The sequence below is a fragment of the Neophocaena asiaeorientalis genome, unplaced genomic scaffold (genome assembly GCF_003031525.2).
Source record: "Neophocaena asiaeorientalis asiaeorientalis breed wild unplaced genomic scaffold, Neophocaena_asiaeorientalis_V1.1 scaffold5, whole genome shotgun sequence".
Classification (NCBI taxonomy): domain Eukaryota; kingdom Metazoa; phylum Chordata; class Mammalia; order Artiodactyla; family Phocoenidae; genus Neophocaena; species Neophocaena asiaeorientalis.
In genome coordinates, this window is record NW_020174698.1 from 15,562,537 (window position 1) to 15,582,585 (window position 20,049).

Below are 20,049 nucleotides of genomic sequence, written 5' to 3' on the forward strand. Positions count from 1 at the left end.
CCATGGGTGAAAGTGGGGTGTTAAAGTCCCCTACTATGAATGTGTTGCTGTCGATTTCCCCTTTTATGACTGTTAGTATTTGCCTTATATATTGAAGTGCTCCTATGTTGGGTTCATAAATATTTACAGTTGTTATGTCTTCTTCTTGGATCGATCCCTTGATCATTATGTAGTGTCCTTCTTTGTCTCTTCTAGTAGTCGTTATTTTAAAGTCTATTTTCTCTGATATGAGAATTGCTCTTCCAGCTTTCTTTTGGTTTCAATTTGCATGGAGTATCTGTTTCCATCCCCTTACTTTCAGTCTCTGTGTGTCTCTAGGTCTGAAGTGGGTCTCTTGTAGACAGCATATATATGGGTCTTGTTTTTGTATCCATTCAGCCAAACTGTGTCTTTTGGTGGGAGCATTTAGTCCATTTACATTTAAGGTAATTATTGTTATGTATGTACCCGTTCCCATTTCCTTAATTGTTTTGGGTTCGTTATTGTAGGTCTATGTTCCACGTGTAGATGTATTTCTGGTGTATCTGTGGGGAGGAAGGTGATCTCCGCATCTTACTCTTCCACCATCTTCCTCTTACTGCCATTTTAAACGCAAATATAGAATCTCCAGATTAGCAGAGACGCTTTCCCTCAATATTTAACGAAGGCATTATTAGATATATGGTAATATATGGTAATAAGAAAACTTTCTATTATGAGTGTAGGAGAAAGTTAGAAAATATACTGGTGTGCATTTTGGATATTTTCACTGCTTAGCCACTTGCCAGTCTTACTTACCTATTGGGACAATAAGCAAGAAGACAGTAATTTCAAGGCTTTTGGAGATTACTTCCAAGATTTCGGATCTTTTGTAATGGTGTATGTGTGTATTTGGGCAACAACCTTTATTGGCTTCAAGTTACAGTACATTAATTTTTAACCATATTGTGGAAGAAAATTTTCAATCTGATTAAGCTCTTATTTCTATCCTCTTTGAGAAGGGGGCAGATGGTAGTATTTACATAAGTAGTGTGTCAGGAAGGAAGAGAACCGAATCTTTAGCACACTGGTGAGATCCCACCAAGCCAGGATTATCTAGGACATAGTTCCATCTAGGGTGATTTAAGGAGGTTCATGATATTGTGGTTCGAATACTGAATATTTATGACAGCTCTTTCCTTTGTATTTGTCCTTGGCTTCATTTTATCACAGTGTAAATGCTCAGCATGTTTGAGTGCCCAAATTTACATCACTTTGGAAAGGGATAAAATACTTGGTATATTATATGAATAATTTTAGTTTGGGAGATATTTGAAGATTTTCGTGACAGAGCTGAAACTAACTGCATGCTGGAACTGTGATTCAGTAGCCAGTTGCTTTGATGCCCAATGCCAAGTGATGCCCTTGAACAAGACGAGAGATATATTCTGGTGAGCATAAAATGTTGCTGTGGGGTGGTAGAACTCTAAATTAATTTTAGGAAGCTTCTGTCCATTTAATTTTTAAGACTGTCGCCTGTACCTGGATGTCTGCCATCACCTGAAATACCACATGTCCAAAATTGAATTAATCATCTTCTCCATCAGACATCTCCCACATGCCACAGAATAAAAGAAATAGGCCAAAAAAAAATCTAGTTTCCTTTCTCTACTCCAGCATTTCTGTCTGACCCTACCTTCCTTTGAGAGTGGAATTTGGGGATTAAAATTTTCTTTTTAAGTATTTTTGTTTTTTTCTTTGGTATTTCTATTAGATTTTCCTTTTCTTTTGCATTCCCCCAGGTAGGAATCAGTGTAGACCTTGTTTTTGTAGTCTCCTGACTTTCGTGCTCTCCCTATTTCAATTTCTCTTGCTTCTTAGTGCTGTGGTACGATTAATAAATGTAATCCCCTGCATGAGTATTCATTTTCTCTTCTTTGTTCACTAGACCAAATCTAAACTCCTCTGCATGTTTTTTGCTCATTTGCCTATTCGTGGGACAAGGGGCTTCCAGGGCTTAAGTATAAGTCAGATTTCTCCAGAGAAACAGAGCCAGTAGGATATATATTGTTAAGTTAATTAAACAAGGTGGCTCTTAGACTAAGGTGGCTCTAATGCCATGGTGGCCTAGGTAAGCCAACCAAAATCTAAGCCTGTAAATGCCTCAAGATTATGAAATCTAAGCCTAAGGAGAACCCATCACAAAGAGCCAACTAGGCTTTAAGCTGTAGCCACATAACTTCCTTGCTTTGCTTCTACCTCTTCTCTGTTAAAGCCCGTCCCCGAGTTCCTGTTGGTGGAGTGCTCCCAATCACTTCTTGTTTGCTACTGCCCAACGCGACTCAATTTTTTCTCAAATAAACTCTTAAAATTTTAAATATCCCTCCGTTTATCTTTTAGCAATATATAATAGGATATATAAATGATTTATTATTAGGTATTGGCGTACATGATTATGGAGGCTGAAAAGTCCCAACATCTATAGTCGGCAAGCTGGAGACTCAGGTGAGCCCAGTCCAAGGGCAGGAGAGGACAGATGTGCCAACTCAAAGGGGACAAAGAAGTTTCCTCTTACTTGGCCTTTTTTATTCTATTTAGGTCTTCACTTGGTTGGGTGAGGCCACCCACGTTAGGGAGGGCAACCTGCTTTACTCAGTCCACCAATTCAGATGTTAATCTCATGCAGACTAACCCTCACAGACACACTCAGAATAATGTTTGACCAGATATCTGGGTACCCCATGGCCTAGTCAGGTTGACACAGAATTAACATCACAGCACTTCGATTGGAAAAGGTTTTCTTCCATTATTGCTTTTAGTCACTTACAACTCAAATGGCAGACAGACTCCAGGCTGTAGTGAGAAGTGGGGAGTAGAGAACAAGAGTGGGATAACATTTCATAGTGCGTAGAAGAGAGAGTCAGTGAAGGGCTAGGTGTAGCGCTTGTGGCCTGAGGTGCGTCAGGAGGGGGAGACATGGAGAGGACCAGAGGGGCACAGAGGAGGCTGGAGTCACAGGGAGAGGTGGTTTGGAATGTGGAGGAATTAGGAAGGACTTTGGAAATGTGGAATGTCAGACTGGGAAATGGAAGAGGGAGTTGAAAGAATGGGAAGGACTGAAGTCTGCAGAGCTAGGATTGACAGAGGCTACTGGTATGAGGGCAGGACTCTCTGAGGTAAAGCGGAGTATGTGTCGTTGGGTGGGAGCAGGAAAATGTTAAAGACCAGGCTTCTCTGCAGAGAAGAAGTGGGTGCTGCAGGCCTTGTAGGAGGGAGAAGAGAGTAGGTGTGTTAGACAAAGGGCATGGCTTTTGGGGAGGCAGTCAGGACAAGGGCTGAAAGGGTGGAAGAAGCCCGCAATAAACCACATCCACCGCAGAGAGTAATAGAGGGTAAAAGAGCTTGTTGTAATGCCGAAAGAAATGTAGAATATGAGATTGGACACCAGAGAGATGTATTATCTGTACCACGTGTACTTTCAAGGAGTTAGGTTGCCATCGCTAGTCCTTAGGGACTGCAAGTCAAAACCACAGTGAGATACCACTTCACACCCAGTGGGGTGGCCATAATTTTAAAAGTGGCCAATAAATTGTTGGCAAAGGTATGGAGAAATTGGAGCCTCCTGCATTGCTGGTGGGATTGTAAAATGATGTTGTCACCTTGGAAAATAGCTTTTCAGTTTCTCAGTAGGTTAACATACGTGAAGTTACCACGTGACCCCTCATTTCTAGTCTTAGGTATATACTCAAGAAAATTGAAAAGACGTCCACACAAAAACTTGTACATGAATGTTCAGAGCAGCATTACTTATAATAGCTAAAAAGTGGAAACAACCCAAATTCCGTCAACTGATGAATGGGTAACAAAATGTGGTATGTAGTAGAATTTTACTTGGCCATAAAAAAAAAAAGGAATGAAGTACTGGTACATGCTAAAACACAGATGAACCTTGAAAACATCAAAAGTGAAAGAAACCTGACACAAAAAGCACATATTGTGTGACTCCACTCTCTGAAATGTTCAGAATAGGCCAGTCCATTGAGACCAAGGGTGGATAGCTGTCACCAGGGGCTGTGGGGAAGCGGGAAGTGGGAATAACTACTAATGGTCATGGGTTTCTTTTTAGGTGAAGATACTCTGGAATTAGGTGGCGGTAATGGTTATACCCTTGTGAATATACTCAGAACTGAGTTGTACACTTTAAAAGGGTGAATCTTCTGGTATGTGAGTTATATCTCGTCGTTACCTTTTAAAAAGGGATTGTCACACTGTTCAGTTACTCAAGGCTCAGAGCAAGAGCTTTCCTGAGTATAGGACCTATAAGACAAGGTGTCTGTGTGAATTCCTCTGCCTGCTTCAATCTTACCTTACACAATAATACATGACTGCACAGATTTGATGTGCTACTACTGTGTTATTTCTAGGGACCATTAAAATAAATATATTGAATACTTAAAGTCATCTCCTGTGTCACACTTTGGAAAAATCTAGATTATTGTATCTAATTACTAAGCCAACCTGCTTTATTTTATTGTAATTCACTCATTTATCTTAGCTTTCCTTTCAGGGTTACATACAGTATTTTCTTTAAAATTTGCTGATAAAAAAAGCAGAGACAGGGGCTTCCCTGGTGGCGCAGTGGTTGAGAGTCCGCCTGCCAATGCAGGGGACACGGGTTCGTGCACCGGTCCGGGAGGATCCCACATGCCGCGGAGGGGCTGGGTCCGTGAGCCATGGCCGCTGAGCCTGCGCGTCCGGAGCCTGTGCTCCGCAACCGGAGATGCCACAACAGTGAGAGGCCCGTGTACCGCAAAAAAGGTTTTTTGTTTTGGTCATTAATATGAATTTTTTTCTCTAAAGAATTTGAATATTGACAACTTTAAAACTCTCTTCTAGAATTTCATTACCTTTCTTCAGATCCTTTCAGAATGGCACTGAGGTTTTCTCAGTAGGAAGAGCATCATAATATTTGTTTCATTAAACTATATGTAGTTCCTGCTGAGAAATAAATTGAGACCTGAAAATGTTTATCATCGTAAAAAACAACAGAAAAAAATATTTCAAAAACACAGAGTAACTTCTCTTGGAACTCAGTATAGGATACTATTGTTATGTTTCATAATTCTTATTCTTATAGAATAGGTTGGCATAGTGTTTCTTCTTTTTAATTACTGAATTAATTTTATAGGCCCTTATCTTTGCATTTAGTAAAGCAGCAGGTAGTTCTCAATCTTTCCAAGCAGGGACTTCCTTGGTGGTGGTGTGGTTAAGAATCCGCCTGCCAATGCAGGGGACACGGGTTCGAGCCCTGGTCCGGGAAGATCCCACATGCTGCGGAGCAGCTAAGCCCGTGCGCACAACCACTGAGCCTGCGCTCTAGAGCCCGCGAGCACAACTACTGAAGCCCGCGCGCCTAGAGCCCGTGCTCTGCAGCAAGGGAAGCCACCGCAATGAGAAGTCTGCGCACCACAACGAAGGGTAGCCCCCACTTGCCGCAACTAGAGAAAAGCCCGCGAGCAGCAACAAAGACCCAACGCGGCCAAAACTAAATAAATAAATATTTTAAAAATTAAAAAAAAATCTTTCCAATCAGTCACTCCCCTTGGTGGGTGTGTGGATAGCCATCTGAAAGGGGAGAGGAATGAGTATGTAGTTTTTTAAAAGGGCACTTGCTGATTCTTATACCGTGTCCTACCCCTACATCAGGTTGAGAATGACCACCATGGTGATCACAAGTTATTAATGGGAGTATAACAGCCCTCTGATGGTTGAGTAGAAAATAGTTCAGCACAGCGAGCTGTAGCGAAGGCTAGAGAAATTTGGGTGGTGTGTTTTTAGCAGTGCCCGCTCTGCTGGGAAGATAGATGCTCAGAATGGAACGGTGGACCTGGAGTCAGAGGCTCCTGCATTACATCCCATCCCAGCCCAGAGATCGCCAATGAGGCAGGGAGCATGTGAGTAATCTCAGTTAGGGGTGCCATACAAGTCCCGGTAACTCGTCAGATATGAGCCCTACTTGAAGCTAGAATAAAATTTATAGAGGTCCATAACCTCCTTGACAGACTGAACAGCTCGGAGAGGGTATCTCTCCTCCCACCTTGAATCAACCACCAGATTCTCATGCTATGTGTGACCTCCTAAACAGCTCTTCAGTCAGGTCTCATCCTTCCCCATCAAGATTTGTGTAGGAACCTCAGGCTGTTTCCTGAGTTATTTTGATGCATTTTGACTGTTCTTTAGTCTCCTCCCATTGCATATATCCTCCACAAGGCAACCAGAATTTCAGTTTCTAAAATGCAAGTCAGATCTAGTTATTTCTCTGCTTAAAATCCTTCACTGGTTCTCCATTACGTACAAAGAAAGGCATGTTTATTGAATTCTGTGAAGTGTTGGTACCTTGACTTTTGATGGATTCATTATATTGGGGTACTTCCTTTAAGAAAACTCAGTATATAGAAATTCAGATGCCCCATGAGTTCTACACAAAACCTCTCTCAACACAGCTACACAGTTGGTCTCTCTCAGCTGCTGCTGCTTCCTGACCTGTCTCTGGTGGTATGTTTGTTGATTCCTTTGGTGAAAGTGGCTTTAGGCTTAGGTCAGGAGTGGGGACCAGGTCAAGTACGACTTTGAAGGCCACAGAAAAGGATTTTGGCTTTTTTTCCCCTGTATGTGTGTGATGGAAAACTATTAGAGGGTTGAAAGCAAGGGTTAGTTATGATTTATATTTTGAGAGGAACACTTTGGCTGTTGAGTGAGGAATGGATTGCAGCACAGCGTAAATGCGAGCCGGGAGGTCATTGAAGAGACCACTGCAGTGGTCCTTGCTCTGGAGCCAGTGGTGATGGTGGCTTGCACTAGGGTGGTTGCAGTGGAGATGGAGAACTGCAGAGATTCATGATATATTTTGGAAGTAAAACTGATAGGACTTAACAACGACTTCATGTGGGAGGTGAGGAAAAGAGAAGGAAGAACTCTTGGGTGACACATTTGTATATTTTCATTCTAAATAGCGTATTTAGGTGTAAAACGAGGAAATGAGAAAAATATAATATAGTTGTCTACATCCAAAACAGATAATTAATATTATTTTAAGTCCTTGAATTATGCTTGAGCAAGGGAATACGTGACTTAGAGGACATAAGGGCTAGTCAAGGGCTGACATAGTGGAGGGCCCAGTCTGAGAGACTGATTGTACCTCAGGAGCTATTCAGGAGTCCACACCCCAGCTCAGGACCTGAGTCTTCAACACTGGTGTCTGGGGACCTGGGCCTCTGTATAGGGCCACTGGCTCTGAAGGCTCTGCTTTTTCAAGGAGGGTATCTCCCCAAATTCAACCAGGTTCTAAAGAGCTTAGTGTATGTTGTATGGAATAATATTATTCCAATCTTACATGACTCACCTTATTGAATTTTGCTGACATCCAAGCCCTTATTCAAACGCCTACTTATTTGAGTCCTGTGACCAGACAAGATAACACACTATAGCCCTCCTATTCTAACTCCACCTCTCCATCCAGTGGCAGAATGTTCTTACCAATAAAGATTCTACAGTCTTGTGGATCCTGTGATGTACCAGGTAATTGTAGTGACATTCACTCTTCTTAATATCTTTTCTGCATTCCTGGCCATTCAGAGGCACAGTATTGGAGTATGTAAGAGTAGGGCTGGGGCCAAAAAACAAGGATTGGGGTCTGACGTGGCTTCTCCCAAATACTGGAGACATGCCAGTCATAATGGCTTCACTCTCTTGATATGTGGCACAGGGAATTCATGCTTTTGATGTACTGCTTCTTGAAGTAAGAAGCAGGAAAATGGTAGAAGAATCAGCTTCCTGCCTGGGCCTCCTGAAAAGAAGGTACTTGTTAGCTGCAGGAATGTTCATTGGCTTCATCTTCCTTCTTCCTGGCTGATGACACTTTACTCTTCATCCTGTTTCCACAGCACAGGACCTTTGGAATATGATTATTATCCTGTTTTGTATATCTGATACAGAACCTTCTAGGACTTGAGTTAAAATGTTGGTTAACAGTTCACTAATACTGCCCAATACACATTTACATATGATACCTTATATATCCAGTTATTGCAAAGGCTCTAAATATAGGATAAAAAATAGATTTTTATGGGGATGGGATATATTATATCACGTTAAATAAGTACCATAGTGGAGATATGTTCAAAATACTATAGGAACCTACATATTGTAGGTCTCCCTAGGATTCATATGCTGGTTGGAATAGAGGTGATATTATGGTAGATTTAAAAATACTTTTACATAGCCTTACCACTTCAGTTTTGACAGTATTGATTAGTGGATTATATATTATGCATGTCTCTGACTGAAATTCCTTTGAGAAGAAAAGTAGAAATGGAGAAGAGCAATACTACAGGAAATTGGATGGGTATCATAAAAACTATGGTGCATAGTTATGGTGTATTTGGGTAATTTTTTATTTGGTGGGCATAACAGTTACTACAAAATTGTCTGTTCATCTGAGGATCAACTTGGTAGAATTAACTTTACAAAGTATACCTTTTCCATCATAGACACAACTGCTTTTCTGACTTCTCAGGTTACAAGTATTAGTGTGATTTTTATTCTTCTTTGTACTTTGTTCCCTGTATCCAATCTCTTATAAAATTCTGTTATAAGGAGAGAGGTGAAAAAAAAAAAAAGGTAACAACTGTAATAGGATAAAGGGTGACAAATATTTTTTCCTTTTTTTTTTTGTTGTTGTTGTTTTTATCTATTCTATTAGGTTGGCCTAAAAGTTCGTTTGGGTTCAGTCAGGTTTTTCCATAACATCTTACGGAAAAACCCAGACAGGCTTTTTGGCCAACCCAATATTCTTCAAGTTTTCTACGAGGCACAAAGATTACTTTAGTAATCAGAAAATATATAGAACATACTACTTTTTAAAAAGATAGTTTTTGATAATTGGACATAACAAGAGGAAGACATTCCAGGGAGAACACGAGTATTGGCAAAGGTTCAGAGAAAAGCATAATTAGTTACGAAATACTTATCTACTTCCCTAATCCAGATTTTTGCAGTATAAATGTTTTTTAAAAAACAATTGTTCATTGTATTTGAGAAGATAGTTTGAGTTGAACTTGAAAATATAGGAGATCTTTTTTGTTGCAGCTTTGTTATTTGCCATTCTCATTACTAAATTCATTGTGGTGCCTTATGCATCGTCTGTCTGTGAATGAGGATGGCAGGCACTCTGGTCTCCTTTGCCATTTTTGTAGCCTACTCCACATTCCCTCTCCACTACTATTCCGACTCCTCCAAGTCCAAGCTGCAGAATGCAGTGTGTGGGCTTCTCATTGTGATGGCTTCTCTTGTTGCGGAGCTTCTCTAGGCGCACGAGCTTCAGTAGTTGTGGTACGAGGGCTCAGTAGTTGTGGCTCATAGGCTTAGTTGCTCCGCGGCACGTGAGATCTTCCCGGACCAGGGCTCGAACCCGTGTCCCCTGCACTGGCAGGCGGATTCTTAACCACTGCGCCACCAGGGAAATCCCTGTGGGTGATTTTTCTACTGGAGAAATAGGATTTGGTAGGGCAGGGAGTAATGCCAGAGTGGCTTTTTGAGGAGACCTGAGCAAGAGCCAGCCCTATGAGATGATCATGTAAGCTGCTCAGCAGCTAGGAGGAGGAGAAACAACTAGAAGCCAGTAAGTGGTTTAAAAAAAAAAAGATAGTTTCTATTAGGGTCTCTTTCCTTGATCTAATTAGAAGAATAAAACAAAAAAAGCAGAAGTCTTGAGAGACTCACGGCCAGTAATAGCATTTTGTGTTGGTGAGTGGAAGAGAGGAACAAGCCTTCCTTTACTCTTGATTTATTTTTATCAATATAGCAAGGGTTTCCTAGCTTCTTTGTAATTAGGAGCTAATTTTCTTTTCCATGGGTCTTTGAGATGGTTCTTTGACCACAGAGCCATGGAAGATGAGTAGATGAAGGAAGGAATGTCACTTATGGTTTCACTTGCCTTAAGCCCGCACACCACAACGAAAGAGTAGCCCCCGCTCGCTGCCACTAGAGGAAGCCCAGGCACAGCAACGGAAGCCCCAACGCAGCCAAAAATAAATACATAAATAAATTTATAAGAAACAAGCTGCAGTTTGCCAATCCATTTCAGCTGCATCTCAGAAGTTTTGATATGTTTTGTTTTCATTTTCACCCTTGCCCAAAAGGTTTTACTCTTTTTCTCTTTCCCCAGACTCGGTCTGTGCCCTGGGGGGAGGGGGGAGGTAGGGCCAATGGGGAAACAAGGTTTGTTGCTCTTACCGGGGTAGCTTATGGCTCTTGTTCCTTAGATGATAAGGATCTGGGTGGGGTTTTGTGCTTTTGCTGAGGCTGGCTGGCTTGTTGCTTGGAGGAAGGCTTCCTCTGGTCTTCTGCCCTGTCCCCAGTCTTCCCTGTGGTCACCCACTGAGGTCATGGCTGAGAGCTTGTGAGTGTGCGCAGTCCCGAGTGCCGGTGGCATTCGTGGGTTCTGTGTTCTCACGCTTGTTAAATTAACATTTGTTAACATTTTTGATGGATGGTTCAATAAAAGACCACAAGAGAATTGAAATCGAATTGATTACTTTACAGGTCCTGGAGGAGGTACACGGCACACCTTAAGGGGCCATGAGGGAGGTTAAGGCAGGGTGTAGGCAGCGATCGGGGTGGATCCAAGGGGAGTACTTTGGGGGGGGTCCCAGGCTAAGGCCAGACAGGTCAATTCAAACCAAAAAGGAGGGGGAGGTGGTTGGTAAGCTTCTCAGGGGCCTGTTTTTATCTAAGGGGCACAAGAGGAAGACCCTGGGAGGTGGGGGAGACTGACGATCACCAGGGCAGCTGGGGGAGTCACATCAGGAACTTCCATTTACTTATGAGCCCGTGGGCTGTTTTCTAGGGCATGCATGCTAGATGGAGAGGATAGTATCAGTTCAAGGCCCTGCAGGCCGATTGACCACACAAAATGGATGCTGAGGCAGCAATGTTGTGGAGTGGTTTAGCTAAACCCATGCTCTACCTTTAACAGCTTGTTATAAATTTTAGCTGAATTCTTCTTACTCACTTGTATGAGAGCCTCATCTTACGTCTGTGCTCTGCCGTAAGTTTGTGTCCTGTGTGTCCTGGGAGGCTTGCCTTAGATTTAAAGCCAGGAGGTTGTGTTGTGATTTCAGCTCTTTGATAGGTTCAAGAAAACTTATGATTTTGTAGGTTGTTTGGTATTTTTAGTTGTTACTGAGGAGCATTACTCTTTCCATCTTTCTACATCCTGCATAGAAACTGGAAGCCCCTCAGATGATTTTTTTAATTGAGCGCACACACCCAAATGTTGTTACGATTAGGTTTTTTGCTTTGAGTGGTTCACTTCCTCCAGAGGGTTCTTTAGTCTGCTGCCAGGGACCTGTTATAAGCCTGACTCCTGGCATTTGGAATCTGGGGAGGGAAGGGGAATGGGGACTCACTGTACAGGCTGCAGTTTTTATTAATAGACTATATTTTAGAGCAATTTTAGAGTCACAGAAAAATTGAGCAGAAAGTACAGAATTCCCACATACCCTTCTCCCCTAATGGACACAGCCTTCCCCGCTATCAACATCCTGCACTAGACGGATACATTTGTTAACTGATGAGCCTACACTGACACATAACCACCCCAAATACATAGTTTACATTAAGGTTCACTCTTAGTGCTGTATATTCTATAGATTTTGACAACTGTGTAATGACATGTGTCTACTATTATAGTATCATACAGAACACTTTCACCGACTTAAAGATCCTCTGTGCCCTGCCTTTTCATCCCTCCCTCCTCTTTGGCAACCACTGATCTTTTTACTGTCTCCATAGCTTTGTCTTTTCCAGAATGTCATATACATACAGTATGTATCCTTTTCAATTGGCTTCTTTTACTTAATAATATGCATTTAAATTTCTTCCACGTCTTTTCATCGTTTGATAGCTCATTTCCTTTTAGTGCTGAATAATATCCCATTGTCTGGAGATACCACAGTTTATTTATCCACTCATCTACTGAAGGATAACTTGGTTGCTTCCAAGTTTTGGCAATTATGAATAAAGCTCCTATAAAACATACATGTGCTAGTTTTTATGTGGACATAAGTTTTCAGCTTATTTGGGTAAACACCAAATAGCAAGGTTGCCAGATCGTATGGCAAGAGAGCATTTAGTTTTGTCAGAAACTGCTCAACCGCAAAATGGTGCAGCCGCTTTGAAAGGCATTCCTGTCAGCAGTGAATGAGCGCTCCTGTTGCTCCGCTTCTTCATCAGGATTTGATGTTGCCTGTGTTCTGGAGTGTGGCCATTCTAACCGGTGTAGAGTGGTAACTCATTGTTTAATTTTCAATTCCCTAATGACATGTGATGTTGAGCATCTTTTCGTATGCTTATTTACTACTGCATATCTTCTTTGGTGAGGTGTCCAGATCTTTTGCCCATTTTTTAATCAGGTTATTCATTTTCTTATTGTTGAGTTTTAAGAGTTCTTTGTGTATTTTGGATAGCAATTCTTTATCAGATGTCTCTTGCAAATATCATCTCCCAGTCCGTGGCTCTCACTGAATTCTCTGCTCTTAGTTTCATGCCTTATCACCTGCTCTCCTCTGGTTCCCCAGGCTGGAACTGCTCCATCTTATTTTCCCTGTTCACTTCTCTTCTGTTTTTTTTTTACCAGCATAGAGGAGGGTTAACTGTCTGCTTGGTACAAGTGATGACCTGAGGGCTTAACTGCTCCTGACAAACTTGGAAACAACCTCTTTATCATCAGCCCCTGGTTTTACCCCGTGTTTTCTAGCACTCTGCTGGACAATTCAACTTGCTTTTCAATGGCATTTCTCTCTCAGCATTTAGGTTTTACAGCTTGTACTCTGACGAATAATTTACTATTTCTGCATTTGCCTTATATCCTCTGGTCTCTCTGGCTTGGACTCATCTTCACTTTCTGTGTTAAGAAAGTCAATTTAGACTTACTTGTTCCTGCGCCTTCCTACTGTAGACCCTCAGGTTTCTTCTGTTCCTTGTGAGCAAGAGGTTCAGACAATTTTTTGTAGAATTGAGAATTGATTATGTTCTACTTTAAACATAAAAGACTTGACTCATTCGTTTTTTTCTAATGACTTCATAGCACTCTAGATTCGTGGTGGTGGTTGATTTTTAAGATGCATCATTGTTTTATGTACCACTTAGAGGGAAAAAATGCTGTCCATCTGTGATACACAATTGATTATAAGATTCTTCTCAACTTATGAGATGTTTAAATGTGGGGGAAAAGAAATGTATGTCTTAGAATCATTGTCCAGCACCACTGTGAGCATACAGACCGAAAAAGATGTATAGATTCTAAATCTCCTAAAATCCTTAGACAGACTCATTTCCCAGTTAAATTGCAGGGACAAAACGCATCACCAGGAACTTTTTGACTCTATCTGGCTTTCCCTGGCACTCACGCGTCTCTCTGTTCAGGATTATCTGACCATACCAGCCACCCGCCAAAACCATTCCTGTCTTGTGCCTTAACTCAGGTTGCTTTCTTCACAGTTCTCTCCACCGGCCTTTGTCCTTTCAAGCCTTTCTGTTTACTGCAGTCTTCATCCAGTTCCTCTACTGAAAACCTCTCATGCTATATATACAGTATTCTGTACTCAACAGCTTGACACTTTACGTGTATTATCTAAAATTGTCTGCCATTAATTTTGTGTGTGTGTTAAGCAGTTCTATTTAAGTAAGATTAAGTATGAACATTTATACTTTTCTTTATCATAATGCATATTAAAAAAGTGCTGAGAACATAGTAAGGCATTCACTCAAAATTTGTTGATTGATTTTTTTGTTGTTTTTTTTTTTTGGTTAAGATTTGGTAACACAGATCCCATTGCATGGACCTTAAATAATAAGCCTTATAGTAAGACTTTTGTTTGCTATTTCAATAATAAGCCTTATAGTAAGACTTCTGTTTGCTATTTCAAAAGTCAAGTTAAATTTTTCTTGGAGAAACAGATGTATTCTCTGTTACCATTACCATCAAGGAAAATACCTCCAATGTTATTAGACTTTATATTTTTAAAAAGGTTCTTCTAACAATCATTATAGAAATGCATAGAACAAACATATCTTTAAAGGTAATTCTTTCCCAAAGCAATTGGATTTCAAAGGTCTTTTTATTTATTTTTTAAAATTTTTATTTATTTTTGCACATAAAGGGTTTGTTTTAAATGTTTTAAGGATAGGATAGAGTTACATCATAATTATAAAAATTACTTACAGAATTAACAGATTTATATTGTTTATACTTCTAAATGCAGAGAACAGGGAACTGTCTACACATTGTATAAAATAAAATTAAAATTAAAAATGAATTCAAGCTTGAAAGATGAGGTCATTTACCTAATTTTAAAATGTGAACACGAAGACCTCGGAACTATACACATTCGTTCAAACTGCACTAATGATGGAAAATACAAAAAGCGCAGCATTTCCAAGGAACCACAGACATTTCGACCGTAATTATTTTCTGTTACAATAATTCCTGTCTTGTCTTTGGAGAACTTTCTTTTCTTTTTTTTTTTTTTTTTTTTTAAGACAATCAGCTTGAAGAATGTTTTCAGGCACTACAATTTGTGACAATCAAAACAGTCTTCTATGGGTCCACAGCGTTCAGAGATTCAAGACCAATGCATTTCGGGGTTTGGCACGTAAAGCAATAATAGAAATGAAATCTGGTTTAGAAGCAGCTGTGATTGTTTTAAGAATGCACAGTCCCTTCAAATGCTGCATGACATACACAACTGGAAAATCACCTTCGGTTGGCACTACATTTGCTTCACCAGTGCATCTTTATCCTACAACTACTAAAACAGCACAATTAAGCAAATATACAGAAACTGAAACCAAATAAAAACAAAGATAGAAAAGAAAAAACCGAAATATATTTAACATGCAATTTTAGTTAGTTACATTGAACATTCTACTTAGAATAGAGCATGCAAAAAAGGATGGTCTGCTTTTAAGGTTTTCCTTTGAAGCTTTACATGGCAGCCAGACATCACGCGCGCACACACACACGACATAATCATACTGTAGCAGGTCAGTGAGAAAGGCCAATACATTTTATACAGAGTTTCACGTCTTGTGTTGTCACAAGTCCCATGATAATTTTAGAAATTAACGTTGTATTCCTAGAACAAGGAACCAACATTCCGATACCAGGAAAATGCAAGCAATGCATGCAGATCTGAAACATGAGCCTAGACGAAGGCTGAAATACTTGGCTGGGGAGCAGAGTTAGTCATGGCATCGGGAAGTGTGGTTTAAGCCAACAACAGAAAAAAGAATGCGGGAAGAAAAAGGAAAAACAACAACAAGAAAACCCTTCCCCCTCCTTCAACCCTAAAGGCAATAAATGGAACAATGATGATAATAAATCACGTCACATTCATTTAGAGAGATCACGCGGTATTAAAAGTTGCTAAAGGTACTTGCAGAAAAACCACAGTGCAAGTCATTAAGTAATGCCAGAAGTGTTTCAGCTGCCCCAACCCTCAGGATACCTCCAAAGGACTTTGTTTTTCAGTCTGAAGTCACTGTGTCCTGTTCATGCAGTGCACGCTGGACAACTCCCTCTCTGGGCCACACGTGTCCACTTGGGCACAGGGAGCTGGGCTCAGCCTTGAGATTCACATGCAGGAACTCTTACAAGAGCCACCGGGAGAACAGATGACAGATCTGTAGCATGACACTTGTTTCAAGCACAGGAGGAACCTCTAAGACCTGGGTACCCGCTGCATGGAGAAGCTCACCCCTGGCTGCCCTCGGTGAGGCACCGGGCACGCTGGAGAGAACGGGGGTGCTGTATTCACATGGTGCGCGAGGTTACCACCCACCAGCACAACAAGGCACAGCCTTCCTGAAGGCAAAAATGGGCATCACACAGACCTCGCATAGCGCGGCCTTGAAACTACAGAATCTCTTAACATCAAGAACAGCCATGACAGATGTCACACAGTCCTGGTGTTTGGCTGAGATTCATATGCATTTAAGCCTTCTGCCCAAATCTGAGGTAAGAGTTTCAATCTCCACAAGACTGGTTTCACAAACCATCTTTCCCCTAGCTTTCAAACTGCCAGGGATCATCCAAAACAAAGTGATAGACTGACGTTTTGCTTCTAAACGAACCACTGTTGCAGTTCTGTTTTAGCTAAGGACAACTTGCAGGAAAGGATTCAATGGCTAAGGGCTGCTGTCAGTCCCACCCACAAGCCAGTGCAGGTGACTGACCCTGATGTGGCAAGATCTACCAAATGCAATGAGTCCACATCAGCAGCACGCCATGAGCAAGAACATACAGCACCACAAGAGGTGTCAGGAATTCAAGCTGTTATTTGTCTAGTCATTCTTTGAGGGGAAAAGCCTTCTGACCATAATCATATATCAGTAATAATAGTAATAAAAATAAAGGTATCCCAGAGAACTTGTTAAAAGGCAACACCGCCGTTCTTAAACTTACATTTCTAATATAAAAGCACTATGTTCTTCCAGGAACTTACCAAATACACAGAAACCACTGATATACTGTTGCCTTTTAAATCCATGTGCTAAAATCCAGGTTACTAATTTGTACAAATAATGGACCAAATGTGCCATCCAAAATACACCTGCATTGCGCTATGTGGACCAAGTACCTGGGCTTTGCTTAAAAAGAAGTATTTATGATAAAAATGTAAACAAATAATGTACAAAGCTTAGAATTAAAGGCAGCCTTTTACCCAGATTTCTAACTGTTTTGTAAAATTCTAATGTGGGTCATTAAATGTTCACAGGTGATTCATATTTGAACTTACACTTTAAAGCCTCCAGACTGAAATGGTGCTCTGAACTTGACTTTCAAAACAAGCTGAATGTCCTGATGTGCTTCCTGTGCCCAAATTTAATTTTGAATAAACAGCAGTAATACACTGAGTACACTGAATACAAATGGCTTGGGTCAGCACTGCTGTTAAACTGGGGAAAATTATGTAAGCCCCACTCCAACCCACAAAGGAAGGACTGCCTGTGAAGTGCGTGTGTGTACACACAGATCTGTTTGTATGTACATATACGTTATATATGTATACACACAGATATAGATAGGTAGGTAGATACAGATACATATATATCAAAAAAAAAGGCAATAACAAAAATACCAAACTATGCTTGCATTGTGGCAGCAGAATAAGAGTGTTAAGCATGAAGGGGAAAGTGGATAAGATCTACTGCAGTTTTAAATGACTGTGATACTAGCTTAACTTTTACCGGACTTGCCTGTAAGTCCCTTCCAAACAGATAGACTTCTTTTAAGAGGAAGGAGTTCCTTACGCAAAATGCTTTGTGTTCACCTAAATCTGTACTATTCAGAACAAAACCAGTTCTGCTGGCAGAGATTGTGGGTTCGCAGGGACATTTAAGCTTTCATTAAACTGGAAAGCAATCAAGTCTTTATGTCTACAAATTATACATTTAATAGTTCCACAAATTTGGCAAAGTTCGTGATGACATCTAGGATGTTTTCACCAAATCGTAGACATGAATATGGAAATCATCATCAAACTTGATGAAATAGATGGTTTGGCTTCTACCTGATGAATGACCACGCCAGTCCTTTTAGCGTCATCTTCTTTGGCATATTCCACTTGTTTGCCTACCAGGCTGTCCACAGCTTCTCCCGGTTCCCTTTCTGCTGGAGGTGAATCATTAGAATCGGGCATAATGCGAAGGTCACCTTCTTTATAATCATCGAAGAGCTGGTACCTGTACAAGACAGGATCTTTTTCATAGGTGATGTAAAACCATGTGTTCATTAGCTCGTGCTAAGACCATTCCTCTCCACTCATCTTTAGTGCCATCCTCCGTCTCAAACATGTGCTCCACTGCTTTGCCAATCATCCTGTCGGCTAGGTGTGCATCACTGATTCGAGATGTTGCAACTCTATTAGGGAGGACTTCAAGCGCAGAAACTCTTTCATCTTTATTAAGTTCTAGTCCATAAATACAGTCAAATCCATCGTATTTTATAAGATACAGAGGATTTACAGGCACCTGGTCCAGAACGGTTCCTTTCCACTGGGTGATGGGGCCATTCCCCTCTTTCCACCCATGCTGAATCCTGCAGCCTACGATGTTCCTCTGGGGCTGGGAAACAGGTTTGCTCGGCCGCACACTGGTCCGGTGTTTTTTGTGGGATGTTTGTTTCTTCATCATGCTTGCAGATACACCAGCATGGCCTGCATCAGCTCTGGACCGCTGGCCAGGTGTCTTCCCGAATGGGGTCTTCATTCATCTGTATTTAAGTGAGCAGCAGAGCTGCTGGACTAGGATGAAAATTCAGTATGCTCCAACTTGAAACTTTTCACAGAATTTCAATGTTCTTGTTAATCCATCATCCCAAGCGTCTTTGTGTGTGTGTGTGTGTGTGTGTGTGTGTGTGTGTAAGTTCAGCAAAAATACGTGAAATCCTAATACTCGGCCGGCCACCTAGGCCACCGTTGGCAGCCCGCTGGCCCTGCGATCCCGCACCGAGCTCCGGCCCCTGCCCGACCGAGCCAGACGGCGCTGCCCCGGCCTCACAGCGCATGCGCCCTCCGATGGCCGGGCGGCCGGGCCGTACTACCCAAAGGTCTTTTTAATTTAGAGTTTTATAGTGCCTTTGGCTTAAATAAATCCAGATGAGCTTTTTATTTTGTTAACTGGTTCGTAAATGTTTTATTTGGACATAAGTCTGTTGTTGGAATTAATTTGATTACATAATGAATGAAGAACAGACTTTGTTTAAAAAACTTTTTTTTCTAACTTATAACAAAAGAAACTGGACCAAGAAAAGAAAAATGTGGAAGTAATTCATTGCTAGGAGTAAACTACTGTATATGGGTAGCATCTGTTCCCCTTCCACTCACCTTGAACTACACATATTCTGTGAATCTTCCTGGTAGATCCAGTTCCATAGTTAATAATGGCAAATGAATATGTGGCTTAATATTTTGTGAGAATATGGGTTAAAAGGTTTACATATCATATCATATTCCAAAAGACTGTTAAAATTCTCTCTAAATACCTAGCCTGCCAGTTGCCTTGTTTCTTCACCGTTCTCTCAGCCTCTTTAAAAAATCCCCTCAGAGTTATGAGCAGTTCATGCTTGGCCTTTGGACAGGTAGCCCACAGCGGGAGCTCTTACTATTCAGGCAGCCCCTTTGGAGGGCTTGTCACATATAGGTAGGATGGGTTTTCATAGGGACTAAACCTTTTTAAACAAAATTAAATTCGTTTTGTCATTTTTTTCTCGTTTCTTTAAACTGAGTAGGAAGGACATCATGAAAAAGGAACAGTGGGTTGGAAGAAGGTTGGGAAAGAGTAATAGTTGAAAAGAAAACTGATAAATGTGCCCTCATAATGTGGTATTAAGTACTCTAGTCACCAATAGGGTGGATTGAGAAAGCACAACATAAAATTTCCACAAAGAGGAACTTGACATGATTCTATGAGTCTGTATCATATGTATTCTACGAGACAGCCAGCCTGGTCTCTTCAAAAATGTCAATGTTCAGATTAAAGGAGATTGAAGACTCAGTACAGTGTGGGATCCTTGATTGGATCTGCACTGATAGAGAAAAGCTGCTACAAATTTTATTATTGGAATAATTTGGTAAACCTGAATATAGGCTGTATATTAGTTAATATTCCATTAGGCTGAACTTCTTGGGTATAATAGTGCTCTTGTCTTTGATCTTAGGAAATACAGACTAAAGTATTTAGGGGTGACAAGTACCTGGAACTTATCTTCAGATGGTTCAGAAAAAAGTGTGTGTGCGTGTGCGTGCGCGCGTGCACATGCTCAGTGCTGTATGAGTTCGGGATTTTTTTCTTTCAGACACTTATTTTACACTAAATGATGTTCTGTGGGTTTTGCTTCTTGTTTTTTTTTCTTCAGGATGAATGGTCATTTGTGACCTCATTTTATTTTTTTCCTTTTTTCCACCTCATTTTGCTAGCATGTGCTTGAGGCTAGTTCTTGAATTCAGTTCTGTAAACTTTTCTTACATT

General features: G+C 40.9%; 1 protein-coding gene and 1 pseudogene across 1 annotated transcript in view; one reads left to right on the forward strand and one right to left on the reverse strand.

Moving 5' to 3' along the window:
* FAM184A (family with sequence similarity 184 member A) overlaps window positions 1-20,049 on the forward strand; it is a 113,567-nt gene that overhangs the window by 19,011 nt on the left and 74,507 nt on the right. The window lies entirely within an intron of this gene.
* LOC112409130 (spindlin-1 pseudogene) lies at window positions 17,361-18,375 on the reverse strand (annotated as a pseudogene).